The following is a 15,924-nucleotide window of genomic DNA, read 5'->3' as shown; positions in this document are numbered from 1 at the left end:
CCATGTGCAGACAATTCTGGACTTGGCAGGTTGTCCTTAAATTGGGAGCCTTTATGCCTGACTGGTTATTACCTTCCCACAACAGGGCTCAGCCGGTGAAGCATACTGTGATCACAGAAGGCTCAGGAGTTGGCATCTAAAAGAACTATGTGACTGTGCATTTCACTGTATTCTTCTGATAAGTTCACCCCTATGCAATAGAATTGTAATCTGTTGACCTTCCAGCTACTCCATTACCTGTATCTCCTTGGCAGCTTGATGGAAAGAAGTTCTACTGCTTAATGTTAAATTTGACAGACATTAATCTAATCTGTATGGTGGATGTTTTCCAACAGAATTTACACAAAAAAAAAGAGTCTATATAGCATTCAACACAAGTAAAGGAAAGGACAGTAAAATATAACAAGACATACTCAGTAATATGAAGATATGATGAATACTGTATACTCTGCAAAGTGTAGGTAATTATTGCTTTTGCAGAAAAAAAAAATGTTGACAACTTCCTATCTAGCTGAACCACATGAATTTTCCAGTAACGACAGCAATAATCTCAGAGGAAGTGCTATCTGAGCTGAGGGGCAGGAGGAACTGTCTAGTAACTACATCTCTGATGACTGATGAATCAAATACCCTGAATTGTGTTGGAGAATGAAATATCAATGAATAAGCTTACATGGATAAAATAACCATAGATTCAGGAACAGTTCCTCCCCACAAGCACCTTATAGAAGTTATAACACAGAAAAAAGCAAGCAGGCCTTAACAAGAAGTCTCAGACAGAATATTAATGTTGCTTCATAGGAATTACATTTTCTTCCAATTCATATAGGGCTGGTGAAATTCCTGTTTACAAATTCAAATTAACATTCAGTGTTAAGTAGTGTAAAACCTATTATAGATTAGTTTTAGTGGTTAGAGCACAGAATTGGCAATTAGGAGACTGATCTAACTGACACTAGCTCACTATAAGAAAAGAAGTACTTGTGGCACCTTAGAGACTAACAAATTTATTTGAGCATAAGCTTTCGTGAGCTACAGCTCGGATGCTGTAGCTCACGAAAGCTTATGCTCAAATAAATTTGTTAGTCTCTAAGGTGCCACAAGTACCTTTTTGTGAATACAGACTAACACGGCTGCTACTCTGAAACCTAGCTCACTATGTGTCCCTTTAATAGGTTCCCTCTAGATCTCAGTTTCCCCAATAGATAAAATGGAAATACTTAGATCTCTCTCACACAGGACTATTATGAGGCTTAAACAGTTTGGGACAGATGACTGGTACCTTACACAGATACACAGGGGAGGGCGTAAAGAATATGCCTATTGCCCCAAATACAGTAGGAAGGAGGAGGGGTATTGAAAGAATATGACTGGACCAGGGGTAGGAGCCACAGAACTCTATATAGCTCCCTGAGATGCAGTACCCCCAAAGAAGTCCAGTGATTGATTGCTCCTGTTTGCCCCTTAATGTTTGAAGGCCTCTGTTGGAAGGAACAATACATGTGTTAATGATTTCTATTACTGGGCAACCAGAGATAAATGTGAAAAATAATAAGATTGAATATTCAATGTTATGTGCAGAGTATTATTTTGCAATCCAATCACTGTTAACATTATTATGAATAGTGTGTGAAACTCTGAATATTAACCCTGAAACAGTGAAATGCACCCTTGTCCAGATGGCCTATGCAACTCCACACCATTTGAAGCTGACATAGGGTTGCCAGTTTTGGTTGGACATATTCCTGGAGGTTTCATCACATGACATAATCTTTAATTAAAGATTAATCTTTAATTCCTGGAAATTCTAGGACAATCCTGGAGGGCTGGCAACCCTAAGCCCACATGAAGACTAAAACTAGGGCCAAGGGCACTGCCTGAGTCCCAGAATGCTAGGGTAAATTTCACTTGAAGGGTAAAATCCCAGAGGGGCCAGGATTTCACCCCAATGCATTGTTGAACATATGTGGCCCAAATCCTCAGCTACCGTAAACCGACAACTGTGTATTCAGGTGAGAAAACAGGAAAAGGGTGTACAAATAGGAAATTAAGCGATAAAACCTCTGCTATGTGTATTTGGATATCCTGATTTTTTTTGATGAAGTTGAAATAACTCATAGTAGCTTCTGGTTAGTATAAAGTAGATCGCCATGTAAAGCATCTTGTTAGTACCTATCAAAATGTAATATTGCAGAAAGAGCATTAGTGCGGAGTATACTTCATGAAAAATCAGCCTATTCACTAATTATTATAGAACAATATAATTAAGGCAATGTGTGTCTTACAGATTGAAAAGGGGAAGTATGGTATGTTACTTCCTGGTAAGTTATGGTAACACTGCTATCTTGCTTAAATTTGACACTGCAGGTGAAAGATAGTAACATTTTATCATGACTTGCTGCAAATGTGTATTTTATGATCATTTCCAGGGCTTACAAAATATTAATGGAAAAACAAAGGTCCTAGCACCTCCTGACAAAGTGCCCTGCTCTGTTCTATAGATTATTAGAATGTTCATCTAACAATGAACATTATAGTTTAATCTGCAAAGTAGTACCAATGATTCACCAGTCACTGGTGACTTTTTCCACATATTCATGCAGTTCTGAAAAAATCCCCTTTTGATCTGAAATTTTTCATTCTAATTATCTGTGTTCTTATATTAGTACATATCACCATATCTGAGTGCCTTTTCCTGGTCTGCCCAAAGGTGACTTTTGGAGGGAAGTTTGAACAAAATCTCAAGAACCATTTTTGAGCTCTGTGAAGGTAAAAATAAAGTTTTTCCACTTTATGGAGAAAAGAACCTAACACTTTTTCCATACAAATAACTTCAAAATGCCTGAATTCTGAAATGTGGCATGTAAATGGTCCTCAGTGAATACAGCCTCACTGATGAAATAATGAGTAAACTATGATAAACTGAGTATACATTAATGCATGCATACCATAGAAAATTTAGTTAAATCTGTGTTAGAGAAAAACATTGTACATGTATACATCCTTTCGTAAGTGTGATGTTAAAATGGATTAAGCACTTATGTAGCCCTGAATACTTAAGACAGTAAAATGTTACATCATCTTAGGTGTTTATGCCACTGCAATGCTGCTTTAACTCTTAATGACAGGTTTCAGAGTTACAGCTGTGTTAGTCTGTATTTGCAAAAAGAAAAGGAGTACTTGTGGCACCTTAGAGACTAACCAATTTATCTGAGCATAAGCTTTCATGAGCTACAGCTCACTTCATGCTTATGCTCAAATACATTGGTTAGTCTCTAAGGTGCCACAAGTACTCCTTTTCTTTTTGCAAATACAGACTAACACGGCTGTTACTCTGAAGCTTATCTAAAGTGATCACTCTCCTTACAATGTGTACGATAATCAAGGTGGGCCATTTCCAGCACAAATCCAGGGTTTAGCAAGAATGTCTGAGGAACAGTGGGGGAGGGGGGAGGGGGGTGTTAGGAAAACAAGGAGAAATAGGCTTGAATAGATCCTGGGAGTGGCTAAGTCATTATGCAAGGTAACCTAAGTTAATTGTATCCAATTTGCAAATGAATTCCAATTCAACAGTCTCTCGCTGGAGTCTGGATTTGAAGTTTTTCTGTTGTAATATCGCAACTTTCATGTCTGTAATTGCGTGACCAGAGAGATTGAAGTGTTCTCCGACTGGTTTGTGAATGTTATAATTCTTGACATCTGATTTGTGTCCATTTATTCTTTTACGTAGAGACTGTCCAGTTTGACCAATGTACATGGCAGAGGGGCATTGCTGGCACATGATGGCATATATCACATTGGTAGATGTGCAGGTAAACGAGCCTCTGATAGTGTGGCTGATGTTATTAGGCCCTGTGATGGTGTCCCCTGAATAGATATGTGGGCACAGTTGGCAACGGGCTTTGTTGCAAGGATAGGTTCTTGGGTTAGTGGTTCTGTTGTGTGGTATGTGGTTGCTGGTGAGTATTTGCTTCAGGTTGGAGGGCTGTCTGTAGGCAAGGACTGGCCTGTCTCCCAAGATTTGTGAGAGTGTTGGGTCATCCTTCAGGATAGGTTGTAGATCCTTAATAATGTGTTGGAGGGGTTTTAGTTGGGGGCTGAAGGTGACGGCTAGTGGCGTTCTGTTATTTTCTTTGTTAGGCCTGTCCTGTAGTAGGTGACTTCTGGGAACTCTTCTGGCTCTATCAGTCTGTTTCTTCACTTCCGCAGGTGGGTATTGTAGTTGTAAGAATTCTTGATAGAGATCTTGTAGGTGTTTGTCTCTGTCTGAGGGGTTGGAGCAAATGCGGTTGTATCGCAGAGCTTGGCTGTAGACAATGGATCGTGTGGTGTGGTCAGGGTGAAAGCTGGAGGCATGTAGGTAGGAATAGCGGTCAGGAGGTTTCCGGTATAGGGTGGTGTTGATGTGACCATCGCTTATTAGCACTGTAGTGTCCAGGAAGTGGATCTCTTGTGTGGACTGGACCAGGCTGAGGTTGATGGTGGGATGGAAATTGTTGAAATCATGGTGGAATTCCTCAAGAGCTTCTTTTCCATGGGTCCAGATGATGGAGAGGTCATCAATATAGCTTAAGTAGAGTAGGGGCGTTAGGGGACGAGAGCTGAAGAAGTGTTGTTCTAAGTCAGCCATAAAAATGTTGGCATACTGTGGGGCCATGCGGGTACCCATAGCAGTGCTGCTGATTTGAAGGTATACATTGTCCCCAAATGTAAAATAGTTATGGGTAAGGACAAAGTCACAAAGTTCAGCCACCAGGTTAGCCGTGACATTATCCGGGATAGTGTTCTTGGGTGTGTGTGGGGGCGACGGGGGGGGGGCGAAAACCTGGATTTGTGCTGGAAATGGCCCACCGTGATTATCATACACATTGTAAGGAGAGTGATCACTTTACATAAGCTATTACCAGCAGGAGAGTGGGGTGGGGGGAGAGAGAGAGAACCTTTTGTAGTGATAAACACCCATTTTTTCATGATTTGTGTGTATAAAAACAAACATCTTCTGTACTTTCCACAGTATGCATCCGATGAAGTGAGCTGTAGCTCATGAAAGCTTATGCTCAAATAAATTGGTTAGTCTCTAAGGTGCCACAAGTACTCCTTTTCTTTTTACTGTTAATGGTATCTTAAGGGTTAACTCATCTTTAAAACTATGCCACTGCAAAGTTTTAAAGTAAAGTAATTTAAATACTTAGACCAGCCTAAGTATTTATGGCAATTTAAAAGCTTACCTCCTTCAGCATTTAGGCTGTCTACAACACTACACGTCTGTCTGTAAAACTTTAGTCCATCAAGGTGGTGGGGGGGAACACACCCCCAGACCAACAAAAGTTTTACCGACAAAAAGCGCCAGTGTAGACAGCACTTTGTCGGAGGGAGACACTCTCCCGTCGACAAAGCTACCGCCCCGTGTTGGGGGGTGGTTTTATTTCCTGCCGACAAAGAGCGGCTACACTGCGTACCTTACAGTGGCACAGCTGTGCCTTACTCTGGTTCAATTGTTTATACCACTTCAAAGTATCTCTCCCCTTCCCTCATTTTTCCCCTTTTCCTTTAAAAACCTGGACATAAAATACACCTGTTTACTACATTAAGACCCGAATCCTGTAAATACCCATACATGTGCTTAACTTTACGCACATGAATATTCCTGTTGAAGTCAGATTACTAACAAGTGTAATCAGTGATGAGCTGCCAAAAGCTGAAGAACCAGTTCCTTCACACGCTCCGGGTCTTCGGCCACACTTCGGCGGCGGGTCCTTCAGTCGCTCCAGGTCTTCGGCTGCACTGAAGGACCTGCCGCCAAAGACCCGGAGCACCACAGGGTGAGTAAAAATTAAAAAGGGATTCTCAGGGGAGCCTTCCAAGCCGAGAGCTCAGGCGGGCCGGACAGGATGGTCCCGTGGGCCACCGGAGTTTGCCCACCCCTTTAACAACCGGTTCTAAACCAGCTTCAAAATTTAATAACCGGTTCGCACAAACCAGTGTGAACCGGCTCCAGCTCACCACGGAGTGTAATCACATGCACAGTAACCTTATGCAGGATCTGGGCCTAAGGTTGCATAGTTAAAGTTACCAAAAGTCAGGAAATTGAAACTAACCAATGTTAGTTTACCATTAACTACTAAATGTTGTACTAACACTATTTTTCACATTTAATTTTTAATTGCAACAGAAACAATATTTGTATGATTTAGAATGAAACATTGTGTATTCCAACAGCTGGAGACCTGACTTCTGTATCTTTATTGGTCAGATGAAGGTGCTGCTGCTTCTAGAGATCCTAAATTAATTTCCAGTGAATGCTGCTTAGAGAAGACCATTATAAAAAGATGCAATGTCTAATTCAGCTGATTCTATTTTTATGCATCTTGAAGTGTAGTGGTTCTCTGAAAAGTGTCTAAATAAAAATGGCTCCTTCTTACTAAAGTGATTTGCTCCTATTGTGAATTCAAAACAACATAGTCTTAATTTAGTGACAAATAAGTTTTCAATACTTTAACTCTTGCTAGCCAATGCAACTACAGGAGAGGCAGCTAGATTCTATTCTCATTCTTACGCTATCAACAGAACTGTGAACTCTTAGAGTCACTATTTTGTTCACTTATAAGATAGTCAAGTTCTCCTTGCATTTCTACTTTTTATTTAACCAGGATATCCCCAAAAGACCCATCTTTCCCTGACTTTAGCTCCTGAAACTAAAAGCAGGTTCCTTAAGCTATCTACTTGTGATATTAAATCTTTTTGGACTAGTGCAAAAGCCGTTTCCTAGGTACTGTGGATGCCTTTAAAAGAAAACAAATACTATAGCGTGGTCAGGACTTTTCCACTGCATTTCCTATATTTGGAATATATCATATAGCAAAGTATTTATACTGCATTGCAATAACTGTTCACTTTTTAAAGGTGCCAACTGTGCATCTACATTTATTGCTTAATTGTTCTTAATATTCTTCTTTAGTGGGAATAGATGTATTTTGATCACTATTTATACTACTGATAAATAAGGGAGTAAATTGTTTAACCACAAAATTAGATGTGACGTGAAAGCAGATTTCCCAGGGAGATGGAAACAAAACCTTAGTAACAAAACTCATTCTCCAACCTCTGACAGTTGACAATAACATGGGAGCCTTATAAATCTGCCATTTAAGAATATTCTAAAATAAAGACGTATCATTCCTCATCTGTTTTTTTTTCTTTGAAACATTCTGAAAGTGATCTTTTTTCCAGACGTAGATTATTCCGCATGAGTGAAGTTCTGCTCCTTTTTCTAATCTCTTCAAAAGATTGTGAAAATACAGATACATTTCACAGAACAGGATAATGCCAGCATACAGAAGCAGTTTAATATAAAGTCTACCAAAGATTAACTGCAGAAGGTCCTGCACTATGCAAATTTAATTACATTTATTGGCATATATGTAGCACCATATCATCTCAGACAAACAGAAAAGCTGCTTTCTGACCTTGATGAGGTTAAAGATGACATGCTGAAGAGCTGCTAACATTTCTGTCTGTAGCTGTCCTAGGCAGTCTCCAATGGCTTTCACTAACCAAGAATGGAATGGGGCCAACTCATATGTAGTGGCACACATTTCATAAAGTTCAGTTAAATGGAAAAGCACAAGAGATCATTTAAGCTTAAAAGTATCCTTCCAACAGTAAAAATACAGTCAAAATAATGTCTATAGCCAGGAACAAAGACTGTGGTTGGTAACATTTAAAGTGGAAGCTAGGAACACAGAGGAAATTTGAAGAGTAAGTAGTTAAAGAAAAAAAAACAGTTTATATAGTTTACAACCAAATCTATATAGTTTACTATGAAAAGTCGTGCTGTAAAAATAGTTGTGGGGATTCAGGCTTATCAATCCTTATGATTTCTATCTCATATGTGCTCCATTCACATTTTTTAAAATGTTTTTTCCCCTGCCAGTCCTGAAAGTTTACACTAGGATCTGAAAGTCAAGCTTGGTTCTTCTCTTCAAGTATATATGCCCTCATTGGCTCCTATGCAGTCCCTTTACCTTCAGTAAGTTTGCACAGGTGTAACTAATTTCCCCTGTAATATAAAGTTAAACTCTTCTATTATTGATGCACAAAAAGAAATATAATCTAGATCATGCACTCCTAGCTCTATTGGTTCTGTTGGACTCACAGGAGCAAGACTGATCGAACTTATTTTTAGACACTAAATTCAGAATATATACACATGATTTTGAATACACACAAGGAAGAAACCCGAGGAGTAAGAAATGTGTCATTTTTAGTCACTCGCCAAAAAGCTGTACCTGTTTACTAGGAACACTACCTTCTGGGGATTATAAAAGAGCAGAAGTCAACTCCATTATGAAGCACTTGCTCGTAAGTTTGGTTAAGGAAACTGAATATCCATGTCTATTGGATCTTCTACTATTTTTAACTATCTTAAATCAAAATGGCTGTCTAAAGACTTAAACTGGGACCATCATCCTAGAAACAAAAATCAGTTACTGACTGTCCATAACTGTTGCTCTTCAAGATGTATTGCTGAATATAGGTGTGTAGTTGCCCTGAGCACCACCGCCAGAAGGTTTTTCCCTCAGTGGTATCCATCAGATTGGCTCTGGTACCCACTAGCATTGCACACCCATGGCACTAGTATAAACAGTCCCATCGACCTGCTACCCTCTCACTTCCTCCTTACTGGCTAACTGTAACAGAGAGGTGAGGATGGGGTGGAATGAACATGAACACCACATCTCAAAGAAAAAACAAACAATTATGGAAAGTTAAGCATTTTTTCTTCGAGTGCTTGCTCATGTCCTTTCCAATGTGGGTGACTCCCAAGCAGTTATGCAGGTGGAGGGTTTGGAATTTACTGGCATGCTAATTCTAGTAATGCTTGGCCAAATCCAGCATCATCTCAAGACTGTGGGGCAATGGTGTACTGAGACGCAAAAGTGTGAACTGAAAACCACGTAGCTGCTCTCCAAATGTCCTGGATTGGAATTTGTGCCATTTCTCCTGAAGATGCCTGGGCCCTTGTGGAACGTGACATCAGGGCAGGAGCTCAGGTCATAGCATGTGCAGATACAGGAGGTGATCCATAATGAAATTCTCTGGGCTGAGACTGGAAGACCTTTCATCCTGTCTGCAATGACTACAAATAGCTGAGTGAATTTCCAAAATATTTAGCCATTTCTATGAAGAAGTGCATCTAACATCCAGCAAGTGGAGCCTCTGTTGGCATGTGATTTCCTCTCTGTTGGCATGTGATTTCAGGTAGAAGATCAGTAGGAAGATATCCTTGTTACTATGGAATTGTACTTTGGAAGGAAGGCCGCGTGCGAATGCAATTGGACCTTGTCCTTGAAGAATATTGTATGAGATGGTTCTGAAGGGAGGGCCCGGATCTCTGAGACCCTTCTGGCCAAAGTAATGGCACCAGGAAGGCTACCTTCCATGACAGATGGAGCAACAAGCATGCTGCCAGAGGTTTGAAAGGAGTTGGCAAGACTGACAGGACCAAGTTGAGGTCCCAGGGAGGGATTGGTTGCCATACCTGAGGGTACGGTCTCTCAAGGTCCTTAAGAAACTGACTGCAGACAGTTTGAGAAAACAGAATGATCATTCACCCAGGAGTGGAAGGCTGAGATTGTGGCCAGATGGACCTTAATAGTTAACACAATTAGCCCTTGCTCTTTCAGATGGACTAAGTAGTCTAAAATGAATGACAATGTTGACTGCACAGCTGAAATGCGTTTTTGTGTAGACCAGATCAAGAACCTTTTCCACTTTGCCAGGTAGGTGGCTCTGGTGGATGGTTTCCTGTTCCCTTAAAGTACTTCGCGAACAGGCGCTGAGCAGGGTAGCTCCACAGAGTTCAGCCATGGAGCTTCCGGGCCATGAGACGAAGGGACTCCAAGTGAAGATGACGAAGGCAGCCATGGTCCTGAGACATCAGCTCTGGAAACAGAGGTAGACAGACTGGCGTTTCCACTGAGATTTAGGAGTGTGATGAACCAGTGCTGAGGTGGCCAGGCTGAGGCTATCAGGATGACTCGTGCCTTGTCGCTTCTGACCAAAACCTTGCATATGAGAGGGATGGGAGGAAATGCATAGAAAAGATGACCTGTCCAAGAGAGGAGGAAGGCATCTGCAAGCGGCCCCAGGCTGTAACCCGGGAAGGAGCAGAACTGGAAACACTTCCTGTTGTGCTTTGTAATGAACAGGTCTATCTGGGAAGTCTCCCACTTCTGGGAGATGATTTTCACGTCTGAATGGACAGACCACTCATGGTGGTTGAAGAAGGATCTGCTGAGGTGATCTGCTAGCTTGTTCTGTGATCCTGGGAGACAGAAGGCCTCAACGTGAACCGAATGGGCTATGCAGAATTCCCACAAGCAGAGTGCTTCTCAGCACAGATGAGAGGAGCACTCTCCACCTGCCTGTTGATACAAAACATCGCTGTTGTGTTACCTAAGGACTGACATGCACTTGCCCACTACATGGGGTTGGAATGCCTGGCAAGCCAGACAAACCACCCTGAACTCTCAGATGTTGATATGTAGCGAGAGCTCTTCTGGAGGCCCTGAGTTCTGAGGGACCCCAAGTGAGCCCCCAAGTCCATCACTAAAGCATCCCTTACAAGAGACGCTAAAAGGTTGGGGTCCTGAGAATGGGACCCCTACACACACAGTCTGCGGGTCTAACCACCAGTTCAGCGAGGCGATCATCAGTAGGGGGACTGTGATGACTGTCCAGATGGTGTTGGCTTGGTGGGTATATGGATGCCAGCCATGCCTGGAGAGGTCTGAGCCAAAGTTTTGCATGCTGTAATACTTAGGTCAGGGTGAGCACATTAGAATGGGCAAGCACTCAAAGAACTAAGGATACACTAATCCAAAGAATAATAAAAGGTTTTGATCTTGATGTGGGAATCTTGGATCAAAACCACATTTCAAAGAGCACAATTTGAGATAACAGCATATAATAAAGAATAGCTGATTTCTGGTTATTTGACATAAAAACAAGAATAATTTTAACATGATTTCTGTAGCAATTCTTGACAAAGCATGTGTGTTTCTGTGTGCACACAGGCACATACTCTTGTGTGCACAGGCATATGTTTCCTCTGAATTAGCTAATACTGAGCATCTAAAGAATGCATAGGAGCACTTGCCTGGAATTCAAGTCAAATACTACACTGATGAAAAACAGGTCCTTGTGTAAAATGGCACAAGTTTGATTTTGCATGTGGTACAGCCCCCAAAACACGGTACTGAAGAAATCCAGAAAGGACAGCAAGACACTCTATACACACACAAACTCACTGTATAGAATATAACCATCAAACCATAGCAGCTTTACTCAGGTTAGTTTTCAAAGTTGGGTTACAATCAACAATACTAGTCTAAAATTCTCTCCTCTGATTTTGACAGAAATTTAGTCTTACATGACTTCTGGATTTTTCTTTCAACCATGTCACTGTTCAGCCAAGTGAAACTAATTGCGCATTACATTAAAAATTCTGGAGTCTTTTTCTTTTGGTATTTAACAGCAGATGCTTGATTATGCCACTTCAACAAATCTCTCTGAATTGTTTAACTTAGTAACAGTTAAAAGCTAAAATACCCAAATCCTAAATATGCAATTCATAAAGCAGCATATTTTCCTTAATTAATTTTCTCAAAGTTTACAATATCTATACTAATGCTCTGTAACTAGATATGTTCTGAATCCATTCTAAGAGAATCTGTATAGAACAAACATTTGAAGCATCTTAAAACTAACCAAAAACATCTTTCTACTGTGCTGCAAGGCAAATGATTTTTAGATGTTTTGCATTTTTATGCTAAATAGTGCAGCTGCAATAGATAAAAAGCAATCAAGCTAATTTAAACCAATCATGTCCAGGAGGTTCTCATCACTTGTATAAAAATGCTCTCACACTCATTTTAAAAGCTTTACCACAGCGAATAGTGTTTTCTTGCTTTCAGTTTCCTATGATACAAACAGCACCTTATGTAACTAAGAAAAGGACAGTTGTAGATTTTCTGATAGTAGTTTACAATATAAATCAAACGTCTAAATCCCATTCAGGTAAGAAATTAGGTAGACAACAGTAACTCTTACTAGGATTATCATTAAGATATAATAATGGCACACCTTAAATGTTTTGTGAGGCATCAAGTCAAAGACAGAGTAACCTTTTAGCACTTGAGATGTACCATTATTATCCCATAAAGCACAATCTGGAATGTATTATTGGGGTCATAAAATGTGTTTTGAATTTATATTTTCTTGAATTATCAGTTTGCCACATCACAGCTCCTCCTCCTGGATTTCCTCTCATCTGCTTCATTTGAAACTTTAAATGATGATTTGTTTTAATTTTAAACATTTTAACTGTATTTTAAAACCAAATAAACCAGCTTTTAAAACTGTGGAGGAATTCCTCCTTTAGACATAGGGGGTCACTACAGCAGTTAGAGAAGCCTGCAGAGATTGGAGGAGAGCAGCATTGGGGTGGGGGTGAAGAATCTGCCAGATTTGTGTCCCCCTTACTTTATAGCTCAGGGTCTGAAGCCAGAGTAGCCAGTAGCAACTTTTAAACCACACGTCTGGCTTCTTCTCATGTTCTCTTTGAGCAACTGTCCATCTAGAGTGCTTGTCCACTGCTCCAACATGATAGTTACAAACATCTAGGGATGCTCCCTCTCCCTTCCTCACCTGCCAGACAGGTTCTTCTGATTAGCTTAACCAGGGCCACATTCTGAAAAATACTCCGGGAAACTGCTAGTCTAGCCAATGTCTCAGGACTGTGAGGCAAACCACTATCAAGCAGACTGGGCCCTCAATCTCAAATAGCCCCCTGGCTCCAAGTTTCAGCTTTCTCCAATTGCTTCTAGAGGTGTGTTCAACTCAGCAATGGGAAAAATGTGGACCAGATGCATGTGGTAGAGAGAGGTACCAAGCAGAGAGTAGGGCAAAGGGCCAATGAGCTGCACTCTTTGGTGTTTTTCTGACCACAAAGTATCAAGGGGGAGAAAGAGAGAAAGTTATTAATCATTGAAATAATTTTCCTGCTTGATCTTGGTCCAAGATTGAAAAAGATCTGTTTGAATTAAACAGGAATGATTCCCTCTTTATTAGTAGACTATTACTCAGATTTTATAAAAGTAAAAGTAACACATTGTAAACTGCAGTCTGTTCACCATGGGATTTAAGTTGAATTAATAATAGATAATGGCTCACTATTAATGAGTAATTACATTTGTCAAGGGGTTCACTCTGTCCCCTGACTTCTATCTTAGCCCTTACTGTTTGTGATGTATTAATTGGCAGTACTCATTTGTGCCTCTTATTGTTTGCTGATGTGTTTTATTTGAATCCGATTTTTAAAAAAGAAAGAAGGGGAGGTAAGTAATAGTACCACTAGAATAAGAGGATACTGACCCGGTCACGTGATCCTTTTCAACTGTGACCCACATCATGTTAAGGAAGTATCACACCTTTACTACAAAGTGGGAATGAGGATATTAAAATAAAGATCATGAAAACAGCTACTAACACACTAAAAGCCAAGAGAGGCTAAAGGCTAGATTTATTTGAGAGGCCACCTTGGCATAAACATGTCCTGGTATATGGCCTTAGTAGCATAAAGTCTACAAAGGAAGCATGTAGGGGACGAGAACATGCCAAAAAGGTGGCACTTTCTAGAAGGAGCTATTCACAGCAGCTGGAGGGCCAACATTAAGCTAGCATAGACCCTCAGCAGCCTCTGTTTTTGATGCTTCTACGTAGCCCATGCAAGAACATAATGCTGCTTTCCCCTGGCATATTCTGCAAGGTAAGGCAAAGATGGAATCACTGCCTGCCTGCTTCAAGAGTGAATCTCCCCTCATACCGGCCAGGATGACACTGGAAGCATTAGCAGCACATTCCTCCACTACAAGAAATGAACATCACCCTATATAAAGTGAAATGGATACCAGTGTGCAGTAAATACAGAAAGGACAACCAACAAAGAAGGTGGCAGAAGTCCTTTTCAGGTTCTGTTTGGTTACATTTGACGCATGCTGTGATAACAGGTACAGCACAGCAACATTTTGTGTACTATACATACAGCAGAAGCGGGCAAAAATGTACCAATTGTGAAAGGAGGTGGGCCTTGTGGTTATGCTGCAATCTGAAAAATCAGGTCAGGTTCTGGTCCCAGCTCCACTGCAGAATTTCTGTGTGACTCTTAGGTAAGTCCCAAACACACTGTACTTCAATTTTCTCAGTTTTAAAACTGAAATGATAATATAGCACAAGGATAGCATGATGTTAAAATTAACCAATCAGAGATCCTCCGGTCAAAGGTGCTGAAATAGTATTTGTTAATTATTATTATAATAAACAAAAAACTCAGGAGATAGTGGACTTTGATACAGGCTATCCTTACAGCTCAGCAATTGCTTTACTAAATTTTCATTTTTGCTGCAGATATTTACCCACACAATTTCTCACAAAATTTTAGTTCACCCTGGCCACATCTAAAACACTACTTAGTCTCATCCATGGAGGGTGGGGGGGGAGGAGGAGGGGAGATTTCAGTTATGGAAAAGCTGTCATTTAAAAATTTGTGATAACACAATATTCTTGTGTATTTTAAACAATCTGTGAATGCACTATTATTCTCCCAGTAAGAGTCTGAATCACATGGCCATCCTCTCACTATTTGTGTGAGGACCTGCGTTACCCTTTGTAACAGAAGAGGCACTTAGAATACTATACTGGGCCATTACCAAGTATGATGGGGCATGCTCATTTCTTGTGAGCACCTCCTGTTGGCTCTTGGCCTCGTCAGGTGGGTCTTCAGTAGCTCAGCCCTCCGGCCAAGTCTCACACAATCAAATGTATGGATCCCCTTCCAGGGTAACACAGTCCAACAAATGGCTGGGTCTCTTCAGGGTCTTCAGCCCCATCTCTAGGCCTGTTTAAATTCTAATCCTTTCTCAGGCTTTTAGTACTGAGTCTTATTCCCTTCTTGGGGCTTCGGCCACTTCCTCAGTGGCAGGACGCAGACCTATGCCCTACACCAAGTCCCAACCCAGGAACCCTATGAGTAGCAGCCACTTGCTGCTTTAATAGTTGCTGTTGCTGCATTCCCTGCTCTGTCCCATCACCTTCTTGGATTCCCTGTGTGTTCCCAACAAGGTCTCTCGTAGGCCTCCTTGCCTGGAGAGTTTCCCCATTTGTCCTGATTTCTCAGGGTCTTCCCTCAGGTCTCTTTGCCTGGACAGCCTGTAATAGTCTCTGCCCCCTCTTTAATCAGGGTTCTCTCTCCCAGGCTTCTATGCCTGGAAAGCTCTCGAGTCCTATCCATGCTTGAGCAGAGTTTCTCCCTAGTCTCTTTACCTGTGGAGTTTTACAGCCTTTTAATCCTTCTTCAATCCTCTGGTCCCAGTCAGCAACTGAACTGCTCAGGCCCTACAGCTCCTTTTAACTTAGCCTGCTGAGCTCTGATTGGCTGCTTCCCTCCAGCCTTTCTAAGCAGGGTTGGAGGACCCATCTTCACTGCTCCTTTCCTGGAGTAAGGTGTGGTAAGACCACAACGCCTCCAGCAGGGGGCCTCAAAGGGCCTGTTACATCTAAGTCATAGGTCACCAACCCAAGTGGGACCATCAACAGTTGATGTGGGCCTTGGCAGATCAGTGCACTGTGCCTTGGCATGAGGCACAGGCATTGCAGGTTTGGGCAACGGCGTACATTACCAATGTATATGAATCTGCGTCAAGTCTGGCCAGGATTTCCTGCCTGATTAAGGTTAGCTTATTTGGTTCAGTTGGTTATTTAATAAAAATTGAGGCCAGCTTGACCACACATCTGTCTTTATTTGCGGCGTGGCACTTGGCAACATAACCTTAGCTATGTTTACAGTTATAGTTAGGAAAACTG

At 41.2% G+C, this 15,924-nt stretch overlaps 1 protein-coding gene across 21 annotated transcripts in view; it reads right to left on the bottom strand.

The window, feature by feature from the left end:
* Positions 1–15,924, bottom strand: part of ERC2 (ELKS/RAB6-interacting/CAST family member 2) — an 829,921-nt gene that overhangs the window by 538,987 nt on the left and 275,010 nt on the right. The window lies entirely within an intron of this gene.

This window comes from Natator depressus, chromosome 7 (genome assembly GCF_965152275.1).
Source record: "Natator depressus isolate rNatDep1 chromosome 7, rNatDep2.hap1, whole genome shotgun sequence".
NCBI lineage: Eukaryota > Metazoa > Chordata > Testudines > Cheloniidae > Natator > Natator depressus.
This window is presented reverse-complemented; position numbering and strand designations above follow the sequence as displayed.